Source organism: Hippocampus bargibanti, unplaced genomic scaffold, assembly GCF_051943395.1.
Source record: "Hippocampus bargibanti isolate YZ-2025 unplaced genomic scaffold, ASM5194339v1 Contig00235, whole genome shotgun sequence".
Taxonomy (NCBI): domain Eukaryota; kingdom Metazoa; phylum Chordata; class Actinopteri; order Syngnathiformes; family Syngnathidae; genus Hippocampus; species Hippocampus bargibanti.
The window spans coordinates 1-22500 of NW_028297059.1; the positions used below are offsets into that span (position 1 = coordinate 1).

At 51.1% G+C, this 22500-nt stretch overlaps 1 long non-coding RNA gene across 8 annotated transcripts; it reads right to left on the reverse strand.

The window, feature by feature from the left end:
• Nucleotides 1–572: 572 nt before the first annotated feature.
• LOC148881216 (uncharacterized) lies at nt 573–4380 on the reverse strand. 8 transcript variants are annotated; one of them, XR_016114099.1, is made up of 11 exons: nt 3975–4373; nt 2785–2912; nt 2547–2684; nt 2300–2419; nt 2083–2199; nt 1837–1973; nt 1599–1736; nt 1276–1388; nt 1093–1174; nt 879–998; nt 573–714 (listed from the first exon to the last, which is right to left on the reverse strand). It is a non-coding gene; the product is annotated as an uncharacterized LOC148881216 (long non-coding RNA). The 8 variants fall into 8 exon arrangements; XR_016114100.1 differs by having other exon boundaries at nt 879–1174; nt 2547–2666; nt 3975–4379; XR_016114098.1 differs by having other exon boundaries at nt 879–1174; nt 1837–1955.
• Between the last annotated feature and the right edge of the window lie 18120 nt (nt 4381–22500).

The window sequence follows — 22500 nt, forward strand, 5'->3', positions numbered from 1 at the left end:
TCCCGCCTGGCACTTGAAGGCTAAGGCTCAGCATCCTTTCTCTCCCGTCCTATCCGACCCGGTAGCTCCCAAAGGAAACCTCGACATCTTCAGCTCCGCTTCCCGTCTCCGACCGTGGTCTTATACGCTATTCCTTTCATCCCGGCCGACGCCTGACGTCAAAGTCAGCACTGGGTGCATATTTTACACTTATACATTTTAAAAAACCTGTCAGTCAGCACTGGGTGCATATTTTACACTTATACATTTTAAAAAACCTGTCAGTCAGCACTGGGTGCATATTTTACACTTATACATTTTAAAAAACCTGTCAGTCAGCACTGGGTGCATATTTTACACTTATACATTTTAAAAAACCTGTCAGTCAGCACTGGGTGCATATTTCACACTTATACACTTTATAAAACCTGTCAGTCAGCACTGGGATCATATTTCACACTTATACACTTTATAAAACCTGTCAAATCAACACTGGGATCATATTTCACACTTATACACTTTATAAAACCTGTCAAAGTCAACACTTGGAGCATATTCGCGGAGGTGATGGACAAGAACGAGGGACGACACACTTTTGACTGAAATGAGCATTTCAATTTTATTGAAATTGAATCGAATATTATATTGGGCTCCGCAAAGCCCGCTGCGCTCCTGCCGTAGCTCGCCGCCGCAAAGCCGCTCGCCGCCCGCCGCCCGCCGCCCGCCGCCCGCCGCCTGTCAAGGACAAAGGGCAAAAAAAGACAGACGATTGACAACGGGCCACACGCCTCGATTAGAAACGTCGAGTGAGGTAGCGCCGTACGTCTAGGATGTCAAAGAAATTCAATACAACCGGGAAGCAGCAAAAAGCCAGGAAAGAATGACGACGATGGCCTTACTCGTCGTTACGGACGCAGCTCGCCGTACCCAGGACGTCGGCGTCGGAAGTCGTCGCGCGTCGTCCAGGTGAGCGGCCGGCCAGTCACTCGCCGTATCCGGATCTTCCTCAGACGGCAAACCTAGCGACGAGGTCATTTAAAAATCAGTTATTCTAGGCAAAAGCAAAACAAACCGAGAAAAAGGCCAAAGTGAGGTCTGCTTGAAATATAGCACCGCGTTATGACCGGGGAGACGGCCGGCAGGCTCGTTCGGAAGGTCTCTGGAGCCCTCTGGCGGACGGAAAGGACAACTGCGACTGTGGAGGGAGTTATTTAGGGAGGATTTATTTCATCAATATTGTTTCTTTACCGCGAGACTAATAAAGGCAAATCCAATCCAATCCAATCCAATACATACCCTGTATTGTCTTGACGTCGTCCGCAACTCTTAAGCGGCCCTCCTTGACTCCCTTGACTTCAGATGACTTTGGAATCTCATTGCGGAAGTGCTGGCTGAGCATTTAACCCACACTGAAAGAGAGAAAACGTCAAAGTTGGACTCGTGCAGTGTGGTTTCATCATAATAATCCATTTCATTTCATCATAAGAATACATTTCATTTCATCATAAGAATACATTTCATCAGTATATAGATACTATATCATAATAATAACAACAATACTACTACTAATAATAATATAGAATATGACAGTACGCTGTCAAGCGTCCGTAACAGCTCACCTGGGCATGTAGAAGTCATTTGAAGTCATGTAGAAGTCATTTGAAGTCATTTTTGTTGATGGAAAACAAGTTGTGCAAAAGTGTCGGTTGTCCTTTAAAAGCTTCAGTCACTTTTCGTACCTGTGCCCATGATAGGAGCTGAAAATAACATGCATATTGATACTATATCATAATAATAACAACAATACTACTAATATAGAATATGACAGCACGCTGTCAAGCGTCCGGAACAGCTCACCTGGGCATGTAGAAGTCATTTGAAGTCATTTGAAGCCATTTGAAGTCATTTTTGTTGATGGAAAACAAGTTGTGCAAAAGTGTCGGTTGTCCTTTAAAAGCTTCAGTCACTTTTCGTACCTGCGCCCATGATAGGAGCTGAAAATAACATGCATATTGATACTATATCATAATAACAACAACAATACTAATAATAGTAATAATATAGAATATGACAGTACGCTGTCAAGCGTCCGTAACAGCTCACCTGGGCATGTAGAAGTCATTTGAAGTCATTTTTGTTGATGGAAAACAAGTTGTGCAAAAGTGTCGGTTGTCCTTTAAAAGCTTCAGTCACTTTTCGTACCTGTGCCCATGATAGGAGCTGAAAATAACATGCATATTGATACTATATCATAATAATAACAACAATACTAATAATATAGAATATGACAGCACGCTGTCAAGCGTCCGTAACAGCTCACCCGGGCATGTAGAAGTCATTTGAAGTCATGTAGAAGTCATTTGAAGTCATTTTTGTTGATGGAAAACAAGTTGTGCAAAAGTGTCGGTTGTCCTTTAAAAGCTTCAGTCACTTTTCGTACCTGTGCGAATGATAGGAGCTGAAAATAACATGCATATTGATACTATATCATAATAATAACAACAATACTAATAATAGCAATAATATAGAATATGACAGTACGCTGTCAAGCGTCCGTGACAGCTCACCCGGGCATGTAGAAGTCATTTGAAGTCATTTGAAGTCATTTGAAGTCATTTGAAGTCATTTTTCTTGATGTTGCGCAAAAGTGTCGGTTGTCCTTTAAAAGCTTCAGTCACTTTTCGTACCTGTACCCATGGTAGGAGCTGAAAATAACATGCATATTGATACTATATCATAATAATAACAACAATACTACTAATATAGAATATGACAGCACGCTGTCAAGCGTCCGGAACAGCTCACCAGGGCATGTAGAAGTCATTTGAAGTCATTTGAAGTCATTTGAAGTCATTCTTCTTGATGTTGAGCAAAAGTGTCGGTTGTCCTTTAAAAGCTTCAGTCACTTTTCGTACCTGTACCCATGGTAGGAGCTGAAAAACACATGCATATTGATACTATATCATAATAATAACAACAATACTACTACTAATAATAAATGAAGTGGGATTATTTGCTTACAGAATTTGTTTTCTCAGTAAAATGAACACTATATATCAATATCAAGTGTTGTTATTTGATTACTGAATGTTTTTCTCAGTTAAATCAAGTTAATATAACTATCAAGTGGGATTATTTGCTTACAGAATTTGTTTTCTCAGTCAAATGAACACTATATATCAATATCAAGTGTTGTTATTTGATTACTGAATGTTTTTCTCAGTTAAATCAAGTTAATATAACTATCAAGTGGGATTATTTGCTTACAGAATTGATTTTCTCAGTCAAATGAACACTATATATCAATATCAAGTGTTGTTATTTGATTACTGAATGTTTTTCTCAGTTAAATCAAGTTAATATAACTATCAAGTGGGATTATTTGCTTACAGAATTGATTTTATCAGTCAAATGAACACTATATATCAATATCAAGTGTTGTTATTTGATTACTGAATGTTTTTCTCAGTTAAATCAAGTTAATATAACTATCAAGTGGGATTATTTGCTTACAGAATTTGTTTTCTCAGTCAAATGAACACTATATATCAATATCAAGTGTTGTTATTTGATTACTGAATGTTTTTCTCAGTTAAATCAAGTTAATATAACTATCAAGTGGGATTATTTGCTTACAGAATTGATTTTATCAGTAAAATGAACAATATATATCAATATCAAGTGTTGTTATTTGATTACTGACTTCCTTCCCTCTGTAAAGAACCCGGAAAAGCTTATTTGGTTAAGCGTGGCTTTATGGAAAGCCATTTTAAGCTCCCCTACGATCGATAACGCGTCCCCCCCGCCCCCCACCCCCCCCAACCGTCAAACGCGACCGTTTTTCGACCGTTTTTGACCGTTTTTCGACGTCACGGTCCTCTTTTGCTCACAGTTGGCCTCAAACTTATCTCAGAGATCCCTTCACCGTCTTTAACACCCACTAGAATGTCGCGGATGTGTCATTCTAGCCCGTTTTAAAGTAAAAGTTGACTCACCCGCCATGCGGCGCCCTCCATCTTTGTTTTGACCTCCTCCCCTGACGACGAACCGGAAGTATCTCGCGGGAGGCGTCGCCGCGCGGTGTATAGCTTTCACTCTTTTGTCCCCCGCGACGCTCCGTACCGAATGATGTCATCTGAAGCCGCATACTGTTTTTAAGTTGCCGGCACGGTTCTCTTTCTAATAAATTCAAACAAATGACACCGCGTAACTCCCCCTAGACTATTTTCAGGAGCTTTTGCTCAACTTTCCTTCGCCCATCCCATTTTAAACGGACTTAGATAAACCGTGTGTATATTTTCCTTCAATGAGGTGCGATGCGCGCTTTCGGCCACCAAACGGCAGCGTTTCACCATTAATGAACGAAAGGAAGCATATTTCACACATATACACATTAAAAAACCTCTCAAAGTCAACTTTAAAGCATATTTCACACATATACACTTTAAAAAACCTATCAAAGTCAACACTTAAAGCATATTTCACACATATACACTTTAAAAAACCTCTCAAAGTCAACACTTGAAGCATATTTCACACATATACACTTTAAAAAACCTGTCAGTTTTTTTCTCAGTTAAATCAAGTTAATATAACTATCAAGTGGGATTATTTGCTTACAGAATTTGTTTTCTCAGTCAAATGAACACTATATATCAATATCAAGTGTTGTTATTTGATTACTGAATGTTTTTCTCAGTTAAATCAAGTTAATATAACTGTCAAGTGGGATTATTTGCTTACAGAATTTGTTTTCTCAGTCAAATGAACACTATATATCAATATCAAGTGTTGTTATTTGATTACTGAATGTTTTTCTCAGTTAAATCAAGTTAATATAACTGTCAAGTGGGATTATTTGCTTACAGAATTTGTTTTCTCAGTCAAATGAACACTATATATCAATATCAAGTGTTGTTATTTGATTACTGAATGTTTTTCTCAGTTAAATCAAGTTAATATAACTGTCAAGTGGGATTATTTGCTTACAGAATTTGTTTTCTCAGTCAAATGAACACTATATATCAATATCAAGTGTTGTTATTTGATTACTGAATGTTTTTCTCAGTTAAATCAAGTTAATATAACTATCAAGTGGGATTATTTGCTTACAGAATTTGTTTTCTCAGTCAAATGAACACTATATATCAATATCAAGTGTTGTTATTTGATTACTGAATGTTTTTCTCAGTTAAATCAAGTTAATATAACTGTCAAGTGGGATTATTTGCTTACAGAATTTGTTTTCTCAGTAAAATGAACAATATATATCTATATCAAGTGTTGTTATTTGATTACTGAATGTTTTTCTCAGTTAAATCAAGTTAATATAACTATCAAGTGGGATTATTTGCTTACAGAATTTGTTTTCTCAGTAAAATGAACACTATATATCTATATCAAGTGTTGTTATTTGATTACTGAATGTTTTTCTCAGTTAAATCAAGTTAATATAACTATCAAGTGGGATTATTTGCTTACAGAATTTGTTTTCTCAGTCAAATGAACACTATACATCAATATCAAGTGTTGTTATTTGATGACTGAATGTTTTTCTCAGTTAAATCAAGTTAATATAACTATCAAGTGGGATTATTTGCTTACAGAATTGATTTTCTCAGTAAAATGAACAATATATATCAAAATATTACAAATATATACAAAGATATACAAAGATATGTCTCACTTAAGAGCAGTTTAATGACCGCACAATACTCTCAGCTTGTATAGAAACACCGTCAACGTTAACAGATACATTAATCTGAAATGCAAAGAGTGTTTATAGTACTAAATACTCGTTTTAGCTTTAAACCCCCCTTTGTATTTTCAATGAGGTGCGATGCGCGCTTTCGGCCACCAAACGGCAGCGTTTCACCATTAATGAACGAAAGGAAGCATATTTCACACATATACACATTAAAAAACCTCTCAAAGTCAACTTTAAAGCATATTTCACACATATACACTTTAAAAAACCTCTCAAAGTCAACACTTAAAGCATATTTCACACATATACACTTTAAAAAACCTCTCAAAGTCAACACTTAAAGCATATTTCACACATGTACACTTTATAAAACCTCTCAAAGTCAACACTTAAAGCATATTTCACACATATACACTTTATAAAACCTGTCAAATCAACACTGGGATCATATTTCACACTTATACACTTTATAAAACCTGTCAAATCAACACTGGGATCATATTTCACACATATACACTTTATAAAACCTGTCAAATCAACACTTGGATCATATTTCACACATATACACTTTAAAAAACCTCTCAAAGTCAACACTTAAAGCATATTTCACACATATACACTTTATAAAACCTCTCAAAGTCAACACTTAAAGCATATTTCACACATATACACTTTATAAAACCTGTCAAATCAACACTGGGATCATATTGCACACATATACACTTTATAAACCCTGTCAAATCAACACTTGGATCATATTTCACACTTATACACTTTATAAAACCTCTCAAAGTCAACACTTAAAGCATATTTCACACTTATACACTTTAAAAAACCTCTCAAAGTCAACACTTGGATCATATTTCACACATATACACTTTAAAAAACCTCTCAAAGTCAACACTTGGATCATATTTCACACATATACACTTTATAAAACCTGTCAAATCAACACTTGGATCATATTTCACACATATACACTTTATAAACCCTGTCAAATCAACACTTGGATCATATTTCACACATATACACTTTATAAAACCTCTCAAAGTCAACACTTAAAGCATATTTCACACATATACACTTTATAAACCCTGTCAAATCAACACTTGGTTCATATTTCACACATATACACTTTAAAAAACCTCTCAAAGTCAACACTTAAAGCATATTTCACACATATACACTTTATAAACCCTGTCAAATCAACGCTTGGTTCATATTTCACACATATACACTTTAAAAAACCTCTCAAAGTCAACACTTAAAGCATATTTCACACATATACACTTTATAAAACCTGTCAAATCAACACTTGGATCATATTTCACACATATACACTTTATAAACCCTGTCAAATCAACACTTGGATCATATTTCACACATATACACTTTATAAACCCTGTCAAATCAACACTTGGATCATATTTCACACATATACACTTTATAAAACCTGTCAAATCAACACTTGGATCATATTTCACACTTATACACTTTATAAAACCTCTCAAAGTCAACACTTAAAGCATATTTCACACATATACACTTTAAAAAACCTCTCAAAGTCAACACTTGGAGCATATTTCACACTTATACACTTTATAAAACCTGTCAAAGTCAGCACTGGGAGCATATTTTACACTTATACACTTTATAAAACCTGTCAAATCAACACTGGGATCATATTTCACACTTATACACTTTATAAAACCTGTCAAAGTCAGCACTGGGAGCATATTTTACACTTATACACTTTATAAAACCTGTCAAATCAACACTGGGATCATATTTCACACTTATACACTTTATAAAACCTGTCAAATCAACACTTAAAGCATATTTCACACATATACACTTTATAAAACCTGTCAAATCAACACTTGGATCATATTTCACACATATACACTTCATAAAACCTCTCAAAGTCAACACTTAAAGCATATTTCACACTTATACACTTTAAAAAACCTCTCAAAGTCAACACTTGGATCATATTTCACACATATACACTTTATAAAACCTGTCAAATCAACACTGGGATCATATTGCACACATATACACTTTATAAACCCTGTCAAATCAACACTTGGATCATATTTCACACATATACACTTTATAAAACCTGTCAAATCAACACTTGGATCATATTTCACACATATACACTTTATAAACCCTGTCAAATCAACACTTGGATCATATTTCACACATATACACTTTATAAACCCTGTCAAATCAACACTTGGATCATATTTCACACATATACACTTTATAAACCCTGTCAAATCAACGCTTGGTTCATATTTCACACATATACACTTTAAAAAACCTCTCAAAGTCAACACTTAAAGCATATTTCACACATATACACTTTATAAAACCTGTCAAATCAACACTTGGATCATATTTCACACATATACACTTTATAAACCCTGTCAAATCAACGCTTGGTTCATATTTCACACATATACACTTTAAAAAACCTCTCAAAGTCAACACTTAAAGCATATTTCACACATATACACTTTATAAAACCTGTCAAATCAACACTTGGATCATATTTCACACTTATACACTTTATAAAACCTCTCAAAGTCAACACTTAAAGCATATTTCACACATATACACTTTAAAAAACCTCTCAAAGTCAACACTTGGATCATATTTCACACATATACACTTTATAAAACCTGTCAAATCAACACTTGGATCATATTTCACACTTATACACTTTATAAACCCTGTCAAATCAACACTTGGATCATATTTCACACATATACACTTTATAAAACCTGTCAAATCAACACTTGGATCATATTTCACACTTATACACTTTATAAACCCTGTCAAATCAACACTTGGATCATATTTCACACATATACACTTTATAAAACCTGTCAAATCAACACTTGGATCATATTTCACACATATACACTTTATAAAACCTGTCAAATCAACACTTGGATCATATTTCACACTTATACACTTTATAAACCCTGTCAAATCAACACTTGGATCATATTTCACACTTATACACTTTATAAAACCTGTCAAATCAACACTTGGATCATATTTCACACTTATACACTTTATAAACCCTGTCAAATCAACACTTGGATCATATTTCACACTTATACACTTTATAAAACCTCTCAAAGTCAACACTTAAAGCATATTTCACACATATACACTTTATAAACCCTGTCAAATCAACGCTTGGTTCATATTTCACACATATACACTTTAAAAAACCTCTCAAAGTCAACACTTAAAGCATATTTCACACATATACACTTTATAAAACCTGTCAAATCAACACTTGGATCATATTTCACACTTATACACTTTATAAAACCTCTCAAAGTCAACACTTAAAGCATATTTCACACATATACACTTTAAAAAACCTCTCAAAGTCAACACTTGGGTCATATTTCACACATATACACTTTAAAAAACCTCTCAAAGTCAACACTTGGGTCATATTTCACACATATACACTTTATAAAACCTGTCAAATCAACACTTGGATCATATTTCACACTTATACACTTTATAAAACCTGTCAAATCAACACTTGGATCATATTTCACACATATACACTTTATAAAACCTCTCAAAGTCAACACTTAAAGCATATTTCACACATATACACTTTATAAACCCTGTCAAATCAACGCTTGGTTCATATTTCACACATATACACTTTAAAAAACCTCTCAAAGTCAACACTTAAAGCATATTTCACACATATACACTTTATAAAACCTGTCAAAGTCAACACTTGGATCATATTTCACACTTATACACTTTATAAAACCTGTCAAATCAACACTTGGATCATATTTCACACATATACACTTTAAATAACCCCGCTGTCAGACTTCCATGGAGGCTGCTTCATCCTCCAGCTCATTCCCCCCCAGCTCTGGTTCCCCGGGCGGCGTCTGGGGACCGGCTGGCCCGCTGTCAGACTTCCAGGGAGGCTGCTCCATCACCCAGCTCACTCCCCCGCAGCTCTGGTTCCCCGGGCGGCGTCTGGGGACCGGCTGGCCCGCTGTCAGACTTCCAGGGAGGCTGCGTCACCCTCCAGCTCACTCCCCCGCAGCTCTGGTTCCCCGGGCGGCGTCTGGGGACCGGCATTCGCCGTCTTGCTGGAGCTCAAACACTTAGAAAATATTCAAAAAGTGGAGGCCGAGATTCCCCCAAGCATACCCGCCTTTGGTGCTTGATAGTCGGCTTGAAGACCTCCGTAAACCCCCGCTGTCAGACTTCCAGGGAGGCTGCTCCATCCTCCAGCTCAATTACACCCAGCTCTGGTTCCCCGGGCGGCGTCTGGGGACCGGCTGGCTCGCTGTCAGACTTCCAGGGAGGCTGCTGCATCACCCAGCTCACTCTCCCCGCAGCTCTGGTTCCCCGGGCGGCGTCTGGGGACCGGCTGGCCCGCTGTCAGACTTCCAGGGAGGCTGCGTCACCCTCCAGCTCACTCCCCCGCAGCTCTGGTTCCCCGGGCGGCGTCTGGGGACCGGCATTCGCCGTCTTGCTGGAGCTCAAACACTTAGAAAATATTCAAAAAGTGGAGGCCGAGATTCCCCCAAGCATACCCGCCTTTGGTGCTTGATAGTCGGCTTGGAGACCTCCGTAAACCCCCGCTGTCAGACTTCCAGGGAGGCTGCTCCATCCTCCAGCTCAATTACACCCAGCTCTGGTTCCCCGGGCGGCGTCTGGGGACCGGCTGGCTCGCTGTCAGACTTCCAGGGAGGCTGCTGCATCACCCAGCTCACTCTCCCCGCAGCTCTGGTTCCCCGGGCGGCGTCTGGGGACCGGCTGGCCCGCTGTCAGACTTCCAGGGAGGCTGCGTCACCCTCCAGCTCACTCCCCCGCAGCTCTGGTTCCCCGGGCGGCGTCTGGGGACCGGCATTCGCCGTCTTGCTGGAGCTCAAACACTTAGAAAATATTCAAAAAGTGGAGGCCGAGATTCCCCCAAGCATACCCGCCTTTGGTGCTTGATAGTCGGCTTGAAGACCTCCGCAAACCCCCGCTGTCAGACTTCCAGGGAGGCTGCTCCATCCTCCAGCTCAATTACACCCAGCTCTGGTTCCCCGGGCGGCGTCTGGGGACCGGCTGGCCCGCTGTCAGACTTCCAGGGAGGCTGCTCCATCACCCAGCGCACTCCCCCCGCAGCTCTGGTTCCCCGGGCGGCGTCTGGGGACCGGCATTCGCCCCCTTGCTGGAGGTCAAACACTTAGAAAATATTCCAAAAGGGACAGGCCGAGATTCCCCCAAGCATGCCCGCCTTTGGTGCTTGATAGCCGGCTTGAAGACCTCCGCAAACCCCCGCTGTCAGACTTCCAGGGAGGCTGCGTCACCCTCCAGCTCACTCCCCCGCAGCTCTGGTTCCCCGGGCGGCGTCTGGGGACCGGCTGTCGCCCCCTTGCTGGAGCTCCAACACTTAGAAAATATTCAAAAAGGGACAGGCCGAGATTCCCCCACGCATGCCCGCCTTTGGTGCTTGATAGTCGGCTTGGAGACCTCCGCAAACCCCCGCTGTCAGACTTCCAGGGAGGCTGCGTCACCCTCCAGCTCAATTACACCCAGCTCTGGTTCCCCGGGCGGCGTCTGGGGACCGGCTGGCCCGCTGTCAGACTTCCAGGGAGGCTGCTCCATCACCCAGCTCACTCCCCCGCAGCTCTGGTTCCCCGGGCGGCGTCTGGGGACCGGCGTTCGCCCCCTTGCTGGAGCTCAAACACTTAGAAAATATTTCAAAAGTAGAGGCCGAGATTCCCCCAAGCACGCCCGCCTTTGGTGCTTGATAGTCGGCTTGAAGACCTCCGCAAACCCCCGCTGTCAGACTTCCAGGGAGGCTGCTCCATCCTCCAGCTCAATTACACCCAGCTCTGGTTCCCCGGGCGGCGTCTGGGGACCGGCTGGCCCGCTGTCAGACTTCCAGGGAGGCTGCTCCATCACCCAGCGCACTCCCCCCGCAGCTCTGGTTCCCCGGGCGGCGTCTGGGGACCGGCTGGCCCGCTGTCGGACTTCCAGGGAGGCTGCTCCATCACCCAGCTCACTCCCCCGCAGCTCTGGTTCCCCGGGCGGCGTCTGGGGACCGGCTGGCCCGCTGTCAGACTTCCAGGGAGGCTGCTCCATCACCCAGCGCACTCCCCCCGCAGCTCTGGTTCCCCGGGCGGCGTCTGGGGACCGGCTGGCCCGCTGTCGGACTTCCAGGGAGGCTGCTCCATCACCCAGCTCACTCCCCCGCAGCTCTGGTTCCCCGGGCGGCGTCTGGGGACCGGCGTTCGCCGTCTTGCTGGAGGTCAAACACTTAGAAAATATTTCAAAACTAGAGGCCGAGATTCCCCCACGCATGCCCGCCTTTGGTGCTTGATAGTCGGCTTGGAGACCTCCGTAAACCCCCGCTGTCAGACTTCCAGGGAGGCTGCTCCATCCTCCAGCTCAGTCCCACCCGACGCGGTTCCCCGGGCGGCGTCTGGGGACCGGCATTCGCCCCCTTGCTGGAGCTCCAACACTTAGAAAATATTTCAAAACTGGAGGCCGAGATTCCCCCACGCATGCCCGCCTTTGGTGCTTGACAGCCGGCTTGGAGACCTCCGTAAACCCCCGCTGTCAGACTTCCAGGGAGGCTGCTCCATCACCCAGCTCAGTCCCACCCGACGCGGTTCCCCGGGCGGCGTCTGGGGACCGGCTGGCCCGCTGTCAGACTTCCAGGGAGGCTGCTCCATCACCCAGCTCACTCCCCCCCAGCTCTGGTTCCCCGGGCGGCGTCTGGGGACCGGCGTTCGCCGTCATGCTGGAGCTCAAACACTTAGAAAATATTTCAAAAGTAGAGGCCGAGATTCCCCCCAGCATACCCGCCTTTGGTGCTTGACAGCCGGCTTGGAGACCTCCGTAAACCCCCGCTGTCAGACTTCCAGGGAGGCTGCTCCATCCTCCAGCTCAGTCCCACCCGACGCGGTTCCCCGGGCGGCGTCTGGGGACCGGCGTTCGCCGTCTTGCTGGAGCTCAAACACTTAGAAAATATTCAAAAAGTGGAGGCCGAGATTCCCCCACGCATGCCCGCCTTTGGTGCTTGATAGCCGGCTTGGAGACCTCCGCAAAGCCCCGCTGTCAGACTTCCAGGGAGGCTGCGTCACCCTCCAGCTCACTCTCCCCGCAGCTCTGGTTCCCCGGGCGGCGTCTGGGGTCCGGCTGGCCCGCTGTCAGACTTCCAGGGAGGCTGCTCCATCCTCCAGCTCAGTCCCACCCGACGCGGTTCCCCGGGCGGCGTCTGGGGACCGGCGTTCGCCGTCTTGCTGGAGCTCCAACACTTAGAAAATATTCAAAAAGTGGAGGCCGAGATTCCCCCACGCATGCCCGCCTTTGGCGCTTGATAGTCGGCTTGGAGACCTCCGTAAACCCCCGCTGTCAGACTTCCAGGGAGGCTGCTCCATCACCCAGCTCACTCCCCCGCAGCTCTGGTTCCCCGGGCGGCGTCTGGGGACCGGCGTTCGCCGTCTTGCTGGAGCTCCAACACTTAGAAAATATTCAAAAAGTGGAGGCCGAGATTCCCCCAAGCATACCCGCCTTTGGTGCTTGATAGTCGGCTTGGAGACCTCCGTAAACCCCCGCTGTCAGACTTCCAGGGAGGCTGCTCCATCCTCCAGCTCAGTCCCACCCGACGCGGTTCCCCGGGCGGCGTCTGGGGACCGGCGTTCGCCGTCTTGCTGGAGCTCCAACACTTAGAAAATATTCAAAAAGTGGAGGCCGAGATTCCCCCACGCATGCCCGCCTTTGGTGCTTGATAGTCGGCTTGGAGACCTCCGTAAACCCCCGCTGTCAGACTTCCAGGGAGGCTGCTCCATCACCCAGCTCACTCCCCCGCAGCTCTGGTTCCCCGGGCGGCGTCTGGGGACCGGCGTTCGCCGTCTTGCTGGAGCTCCAACACTTAGAAAATATTCCAAAAGTGGAGGCCGAGATTCCCCCACGCATGCCCGCCTTTGGTGCTTGATAGTCGGCTTGGAGACCTCCGCAAAGCCCCGCTGTCAGACTTCCAGGGAGGCTGCTCCATCCTCCAGCTCAGTCCCACCCGACGCGGTTCCCCGGGCGGCGTCTGGGGACCGGCGTTCGCCGTCTTGCTGGAGCTCCAACACTTAGAAAATATTCAAAAAGTGGAGGCCGAGATTCCCCCACGCATGCCCGCCTTTGGTGCTTGATAGTCGGCTTGGAGACCTCCGTAAACCCCCGCTGTCAGACTTCCAGGGAGGCTGCTCCATCACCCAGCTCACTCCCCCGCAGCTCTGGTTCCCCGGGCGGCGTCTGGGGACCGGCGTTCGCCGTCTTGCTGGAGCTCCAACACTTAGAAAATATTCCAAAAGTGGAGGCCGAGATTCCCCCACGCATGCCCGCCTTTGGTGCTTGATAGTCGGCTTGGAGACCTCCGCAAAGCCCCGCTGTCAGACTTCCAGGGAGGCTGCTCCATCCTCCAGCTCAATTACACCCAGCTCTGGTTCCCCGTGCGGCGTCTGGGGTCCGGCTGGCCCGCTGTCAGACTTCCAGGGAGGCTGCTCCATCCCCCAGCTCACTCCCCCCCCAGCTCTGGTTCCCCGGGCGGCGTCTGGGGACGGGCTGGCCCGCTGTCAGACTTCCATGGAGGCTGCTTCATCCTCCAGCTCACTCCCCCCCCAGCTCTGGTTCCCCGGGCGGCGTCTGGGGACCGGCGTTCGCCGTCTTGCTGGAGCTCCAACACTTAGAAAATATTCAAAAAGTGGAGGCCGAGATTCCCCCATGCACGCCCGCCTTTGGTGCTTGATAGTCGGCTTGAAGACCTCCGCAAACCCCCGCTGTCAGACTTCCAGGGAGGCTGCTCCATCCTCCAGCTCAATTACACCCAGCTCTGGTTCCCCGGGCGGCGTCTGGGGACCGGCTGTCGCCCCCTTGCTGGAGCTCAAACACTTAGAAAATATTTCAAAACTAGAGGCCGAGATTCCCCCACGCATGCCCGCCTTTGGTGCTTGATAGTCGGCTTGGAGACCTCCGTAAACCCCCGCCGTCAGACTTCCAGGGAGGCTGCTCCATCCTCCAGCTCAGTCCCACCCGACGCGGTTCCCCGGGCGGCGTCTGGGGACCGGCGTTCGCCCCCTTGCTGGAGCTCAAACACTTAGAAAATATTCCAAAAGTGGAGGCCGAGATTCCCCCAAGCACGCCCGCCTTTGGTGCTTGATAGTCGGCTTGGAGACCTCCGTAAACCCCCGCTGTCAGACTTCCAGGGAGGCTGCTCCATCCTCCAGCTCAGTCCCACCCGACGCGGTTCCCCGGGCGGCGTCTGGGGACCGGCGTTCGCCCCCTTGCTGGAGCTCAAACACTTAGAAAATATTCCAAAAGTGGAGGCCGAGATTCCCCCAAGCACGCCCGCCTTTGGTGCTTGATAGTCGGCTTGGAGACCTCCGTAAACCCCCGCTGTCAGACTTCCAGGGAGGCTGCTCCATCCTCCAGCTCAGTCCCACCCGACGCGGTTCCCCGGGCGGCGTCTGGGGACCGGCTGTCGCCGGCTTGCTGGAGCTCCAACACTTAGAAAATATTTCAAAACTGGAGGCCGAGATTCCCCCAAGCATGCCCGCCTTTGGTGCTTGATAGCCGGCTTGGAGACCTCCGCAAACCCCCGCTGTCAGACTTCCAGGGAGGCTGCGTCACCCTCCAGCTCAGTCCCACCCGACGCGGTTCCCCGGGCGGCGTCTGGGGACCGGCTGTCGCCCCCTTGCTGGAGCTCCAACACTTAGAAAATATTTCAAAAGTGGAGGCCGAGATCCCCCCAAGCATGCCCGCCTTTGGTGCTTGATAGCCGGCTTGGAGACCTCCGTAAAGCCCCGCTGTCAGACTTCCAGGGAGGCTGCTCCATCCTCCAGCTCAATTACACCCAGCTCTGGTTCCCCGGGCGGCGTCTGGGGACCGGCTCTCGCCCCCTTGCTGGAGCTCCAACACTTAGAAAATATTTCAAAACTGGAGGCCGAGATTCCCCCACGCATGCCCGCCTTTGGTGCTTGATAGCCGGCTTGGAGACCTCCGCAAAGCCCCGCTGTCAGACTTCCAGGGAGGCTGCTCCATCCTCCAGCTCAGTCCCACCCGACGCGGTTCCCCGGGCGGCGTCTGGGGACCGGCGTTCGCCGTCTTGCTGGAGCTCAAACACTTAGAAAATATTTCAAAACTAGAGGCCGAGATTCCCCCACGCATGCCCGCCTTTGGTGCTTGATAGTCGGCTTGGAGACCTCCGCAAAGCCCCGCTGTCAGACTTCCAGGGAGGCTGCGTCACCCTCCAGCTCAGTCCCACCCGACGCGGTTCCCCGGGCGGCGTCTGGGGACCGGCGTTCGCCGTCTTGCTGGAGCTCCAACACTTGGAAAATATTTCAAAAGTGGAGGCCGAGATTCCCCCCAGCATGCCCGCCTTTGGTGCTTGATAGCCGGCTTGGAGACCTCCGCAAAGCCCCGCTGTCAGACTTCCAGGGAGGCTGCTCCATCCTCCAGCTCAATTACACCCAGCTCTGGTTCCCCGGGCGGCGTCTGGGGACCGGCTCTCGCCCCCTTGCTGGAGCTCCAACACTTAGAAAATATTTCAAAACTGGAGGCCGAGATTCCCCCACGCATGCCCGCCTTTGGTGCTTGATAGCCGGCTTGGAGACCTCCGCAAAGCCCCGCTGTCAGACTTCCAGGGAGGCTGCTCCATCCTCCAGCTCAGTCCCACCCGACGCGGTTCCCCGGGCGGCGCCTGGGGACCGGCGTTCGCCGTCTTGCTGGAGCTCAAACACTTAGAAAATATTCAAAAAGTGGAGGCCGAGATTCCCCCACGCATGCCCGCCTTTGGTGCTTGATAGTCGGCTTGAAGACCTCAGCAAAGCCCCGCTGTCAGACTTCCAGGGAGGCTGCTCCATCCTCCAGCTCAGTTACACCCAGCTCTGGTTCCCCGGGCGGCGTCTGGGGACCGGCTGGCTCGCTGTCAGACTTCCAGGGAGGCTGCTCCATCACCCAGCTCACTCCCCCCCAGCTCTGGTTCCCCGGGCGGCGTCTGGGGACCGGCATTCGCCGTCTTGCTGGAGCTCAAACACTTAGAAAATATTTCAAAACTAGAGGCCGAGATTCCCCCAAGCATGGCCGCCTTTGGTGCTTGATAGTCGGCTTGGAGACCTCCGCAAAGCCCCGCTGTCAGACTTCCAGGGAGGCTGCTCCATCCTCCAGCTCATTCCCCCCCAGCTCTGGTTCCCCGGGCGGCGTCTGGGGACCGGCTGGCCCGCTGTCAGACTTCCAGGGAGGCTGCTCCATCACCCAGCTCACTCTCCCCGCAGCTCTGGTTCCCCGGGCGGCGTCTGGGGTCCGGCTGGCTCGCTGTCAGACTTCCATGGAGGCTGCTCCATCCTCCAGCTCACTCCCCCGCAGCTCTGGTTCCCCGGGTGGCGTCTGGGGTCCGGCTGGCCCCCTGTCAGACTTCCAGGGAAGCTGCTCCATCACCCAGCTCACTCTCCCCGCAGCTCTGGTTCCCCGGGCGGCGTCTGGGGACCGGCTGGCTCGCTGTCAGACTTCCATGGAGGCTGCTTCATCCTCCAGCTCACTCCCCCCCAGCTCTGGTTCCCCGGGCGGCGTCTGGGGACCGGCGTTCGCCGTCTTGCTGGAGCTCAAACACTTGGAAAATATTCAAAAAGTGGAGGCCGAGATTCTCCCACGCATGCCCGCCTTTGGTGCTTGATAGTCGGCTTGAAGACCTCCGTAAACCCCCGCTGTCAGACTTCCAGGGAGGCTGCTCCATCACCCAGCTCACTCTCCCCGCAGCTCTGGTTCCCCGGGCGGCGTCTGGGGACCGGCTGGCCCGCTGTCAGACTTCCATGGAGGCTGCTTCATCCTCCAGCTCATTACCCCCCAGCTCTGGTTCCCCGGGCGGCGTCTGGGGACCGGCTGGCCCGCTGTCAGACTTCCAGGGAGGCTGCTCCATCACCCAGCTCACTCTCCCCGCAGCTCTGGTTCCCCGGGCGGCGTCTGGGGTCCGGCTGGCTCGCTGTCAGACTTCCATGGAGGCTGCTCCATCCTCCAGCTCACTCCCCCGCAGCTCTGGTTCCCCGGGTGGCGTCTGGGGTCCGGCTGGCCCCCTGTCAGACTTCCAGGGAAGCTGCTCCATCACCCAGCTCACTCTCCCCGCAGCTCTGGTTCCCCGGGCGGCGTCTGGGGACCGGCTGGCTCGCTGTCAGACTTCCATGGAGGCTGCTTCATCCTCCAGCTCACTCCCCCCCAGCTCTGGTTCCCCGGGCGGCGTCTGGGGACCGGCGTTCGCCGTCTTGCTGGAGCTCAAACACTTGGAAAATATTCAAAAAGTGGAGGCCGAGATTCTCCCACGCATGCCCGCCTTTGGTGCTTGATAGTCGGCTTGAAGACCTCCGTAAACCCCCGCTGTCAGACTTCCAGGGAGGCTGCTCCATCACCCAGCTCACTCTCCCCGCAGCTCTGGTTCCCCGGGCGGCGTCTGGGGACCGGCTGGCCCGCTGTCAGACTTCCATGGAGGCTGCTTCATCCTCCAGCTCATTACCCCCCAGCTCTGGTTCCCCGGGCGGCGTCTGGGGTCCGGCTGGCCCGCTGTCAGACTTCCAGGGAAGCTGCTCCATCACCCAGCTCACTCCCCCCCAGCTCTGGTTCCCCGGGCGGCGTCTGGGGACCGGCGTTCGCCGTCTTGCTGGAGGTCAAACACTTAGAAAATATTTCAAAAGTAGAGGCCGAGATTCCCCCAAGCATGCCCGCCTTTGGTGCTTGATAGTCGGCTTGGAGACCTCCGTAAACCCCCGCTGTCAGGCTTCCAGGGAGGCTGCTCCATCCTCCAGCTCAATTACACACAGCTCTGGTTCCCCGGGCGGCGTCTGGGGTCCGGCTGGCCCGCTGTCAGACTTCCAGGGAAGCTGCTCCATCACCCAGCTCACTCCCCCGCAGCTCTGGTTCCCCGGGTGGCGTCTGGGGACCGGCTGGCCTGCTGTCAGACTTCCAGGGAGGCTGCTCCATCCTCCAGCTCACTCCCCCCCAGCTCTGGTTCCCCGGGCGGCGTCTGGGGACCGGCTGTCGCCCCCTTGCTGGAGCTCAAACACTTAGAAAATATTCAAAAAGTGGAGGCCGAGATTCCCCCACGCATGCCCGCCTTTGGTGCTTGATAGTCGGCTTGGAGACCTCCGCAAAGCCCCGCTGTCAGACTTCCAGGGAGGCTGCTCCATCCTCCAGCTCAATTACACCCAGCGCTGGTTCCCCGGGCGGCGTCTGGGGACCGGCGTTCGCCGTCTTGCTGGAGCTCAAACACTTAGAAAATATTTCAAAAGTAGAGGCCGAGATTCCCCCAAGCACGCCCGCCTTTGGTGCTTGATAGTCGGCTTGAAGACCTCCGCAAACCCCCGCTGTCAGACTTCCAGGGAGGCTGCTCCATCACCCAGCTCACTCCCCCGCAGCTCTGGTTCCCCAGGCGGCGTCTGGGGACCGGCATTCGCCGTCTTGCTGGAGCTCCAACACTTAGAAAATATTCAAAAAGTGGAGGCCGAGATTCCCCCAAGCATACCCGCCTTTGGTGCTTGATAGTCGGCTTGTAGACCTCCGCAAACCCCCGCTGTCAGACTTCCAGGGAGGCTGCTCCATCACCCAGCGCACTCCCCCGCAGCTCTGGTTCCCCGGGCGGCGTCTGGGGACCGGCGTTCGCCGTCTTGCTGGAGCTCAAACACTTAGAAAATATTTCAAAACTAGAGGCCGAGATCCCCCCCCAAGCATGCCCGCCTTTGGTGCTTGATAGTCGGCTTGGAGACCTCCGCAAAGCCCCGCTGTCAGACTTCCAGGGAGGCTGCGTCACCCTCCAGCTCAATTACACCCAGCTCTGGTTCCCCGGGCGGCGTCTGGGGACCGGCTGGCCCGCTGTCAGACTTCCAGGGAGGCTTCTCCATCACCCAGCTCACTCCTCCCCAGCTCTGGTTCCCCGGGCGGCGTCTGGGGACCGGCATTCGCCCCCTTGCTGGAGCTCAAACACTTAGAAAATATTCAAAAAGTGGAGGCCGAGATTCCCCCACGCATGCCCGCCTTTGGTGCTTGATAGTCGGCTTGGAGACCTCCGCAAAGCCCCGCTGTCAGACTTCCAGGGAGGCTGCTCCATCCTCCAGCTCAATTACACCCAGCGCTGGTTCCCCGGGCGGCGTCTGGGGACCGGCGTTCGCCCCCTTGCTGGAGCTCAAACACTTAGAAAATATTTCAAAAGTAGAGGCCGAGATTCCCCCAAGCACGCCCGCCTTTGGTGCTTGATAGTCGGCTTGAAGACCTCCGCAAACCCCCGCTGTCAGACTTCCAGGGAGGCTGCTCCATCACCCAGCTCACTCCCCCGCAGCTCTGGTTCCCCGGGCGGCGTCTGGGGACCGGCTGTCGCCCCCTTGCTGGAGCTCCAACACTTAGAAAATATTTCAAAACTGGAGGCCGAGATTCCCCCACGCACACCCGCCTTTGGTGCTTGATAGTCGGCTTGGAGACCTCCGTAAACCCCCGCTGTCAGACTTCCAGGGAGGCTGCTCCATCACCCAGCTCAATTACACCCAGCTCTGGTTCCCCGGGCGGCGTCTGGGGACCGGCTGGCTCGCTGTCAGACTTCCATGGAGGCTGCTTCATCCTCCAGCTCACTCCCCCCCCCAGCTCTGGTTCCCCGGGCGGCGTCTGGGGACCGGCTGGCTCGCTGTCAGACTTCCAGGGAGGCTGCTCCATCACCCAGCTCACTCCCCCGCAGCTCTGGTTCCCCGGGCGGCGTCTGGGGACCGGCGTTCGCCGTCTTGCTGGAGCTCCAACACTTAGAAAATAGTCAAAAAGTGGAGGCCGAGATTCCCCCACGCATGCCCGCCTTTGGTGCTTGATAGTCGGCTTGGAGACCTCCGCAAACCCCCGCTGTCAGACTTCCAGAGAGCCTGCTCCATCCTCCAGCTCAATTACACCCAGCTCTGGTTCCCCTGGCGGCGTCTGGGGACCGGCTGGCCCGCTGTCAGACTTCCAGGGAGGCTGCTTCATCCTCCAGCTCACTCCCCCGCAGCTCTGGTTCCCCGGGCGGCGTCTGGGGACCGGCTGGCCCGATGTCGGACTTCCAGGGAGGCTGCTCCATCACCCAGCTCACTCCCCCGCAGCTCTGGTTCCCCGGGCGGCGTCTGGGGACCGGCGTTCGCCGTCTTGCTGGAGCTCCAACACTTGGAAAATATTTCAAAACTGGAGGCCGAGATTCCCCCAAGCATGCCCGCCTTTGGTGCTTGATAGCCGGCTTGGAGACCTCCGCAAAGCCCCGCTGTCAGACTTCCAGGGAGGCTGCTCCATCCTCCAGCTCAATTACACCCAGCTCTGGTTCCCCGGGCGGCGTCTGGGGACCGGCTGTCGCCCCCTTGCTGGAGCTCCAACACTTAGAAAATATTTCAAAACTGGAGGCCGAGATTCCCCCACGCATGCCCGCCTTTGGTGCTTGATAGCCGGCTTGGAGACCTCCGCAAACCCCCGCTGTCAGACTTCCAGGGAGGCTGCGTCACCCTCCAGCTCAGTCCCACCCGACGCGGTTCCCCGGGCGGCGTCTGGGGACCGGCTGTCGCCGCCTGGGAGGCGTTTGCCTCCAGCTCGGTCCGCCTGGGAGGCGTTTGCCTTCGGCTCTCGCCGCCTGGGAGGCGTTTGCCTCCAGCTCGGTCCGCCTGGGAGGCGTTTGCCTTCGGCTCTCGCCGCCTGGGAGGCGTTTGCCTCCAGCTCGGTCCGCCTGGGAGGCGTTTGCCTTCGGCTCTCGCCGCCTGGGAGGCGTTTGCCTCCGGCTCTGGTTCCCTGGGAGGCGTTTACCTCCGGCTCTGGTTCCCTGGGAGGCGTTTACCTCCGGCTCTGGTTCCCTGGGAGGCGTTTGACTTCAGCTCAGTCCGCCTGGGAGGCGTTTGGTTTCGGGTTCTTTTTTCCTTTTTTTAGTCCCCAGCGCCGCTTCCCAGTCTCCACGACCCCTGGTAGTTCCCAATTTTTTTTTCCCCGGCCTTGAGGCTTAATCTCCGGCTTTTTTCTCCCCCCAGCGCCGCGCTCCAAGTCGCCACGACCCCTGGTAGTTCCCGAAGTTTTTTTACCCGGCTTTGAGGCTTTGTCTCGGGCTTTTTTTCTCCCCCCAGCGCCGCCCCCCAAGTCGCCGCGCCCCTGGTAGTTCCCGCACTTGAACGGCCGCCGATGGCGCTTGCCTCCCGGCCTCAACACCTCCGTAGGTAGCCGGTCTGGCGCCTGGAGGATAGAGGCCGGAGGCAAACGCCACCTGCCCGACTTCGCTGGTTCCCCTTCGGCCTCAAGACCTCCGCGAGTGCCCGGTCTGGAACTCTGGAACCAGACACCGACCTCCAGCGCCGCCTGCCCGACTTTGCTGGTTCCCCTTCGGCCTCAAGACCTCCGCGAGTGCCCGGTCTGGAACTCTGGAACCAGACGCCGACCTCCAGCGCCGCCTGCCCGACTTTGCTGGTTCCCCTTCGGCCTCAGGACCTCCGCGAATGCCCGGTGTGGAACTTTGTAACCAGACGCCGACCTCCAGCGCCGCCTGCCCGACTTTGCTGGTTCCCCTTCGGCCTCAAGACCTCCGCGAATGCCCGCTCTGGAACTCTGGAACCAGACGCCGACCTCCAGCGCCGCCTGCCCGACTTTGCTGGTTCCCTCTCGGCCTCACAACCTCCATGGGTGACCTGCTTGACACTTAGAAAAATTTCAACACTTGGGAAATGTTAGAGGCCGACTTCCAGCGCCGCCTGCCCGACTTTGCTGGTTCCCCTTCGGCCTCAAGACCTCCGCGAATGCCC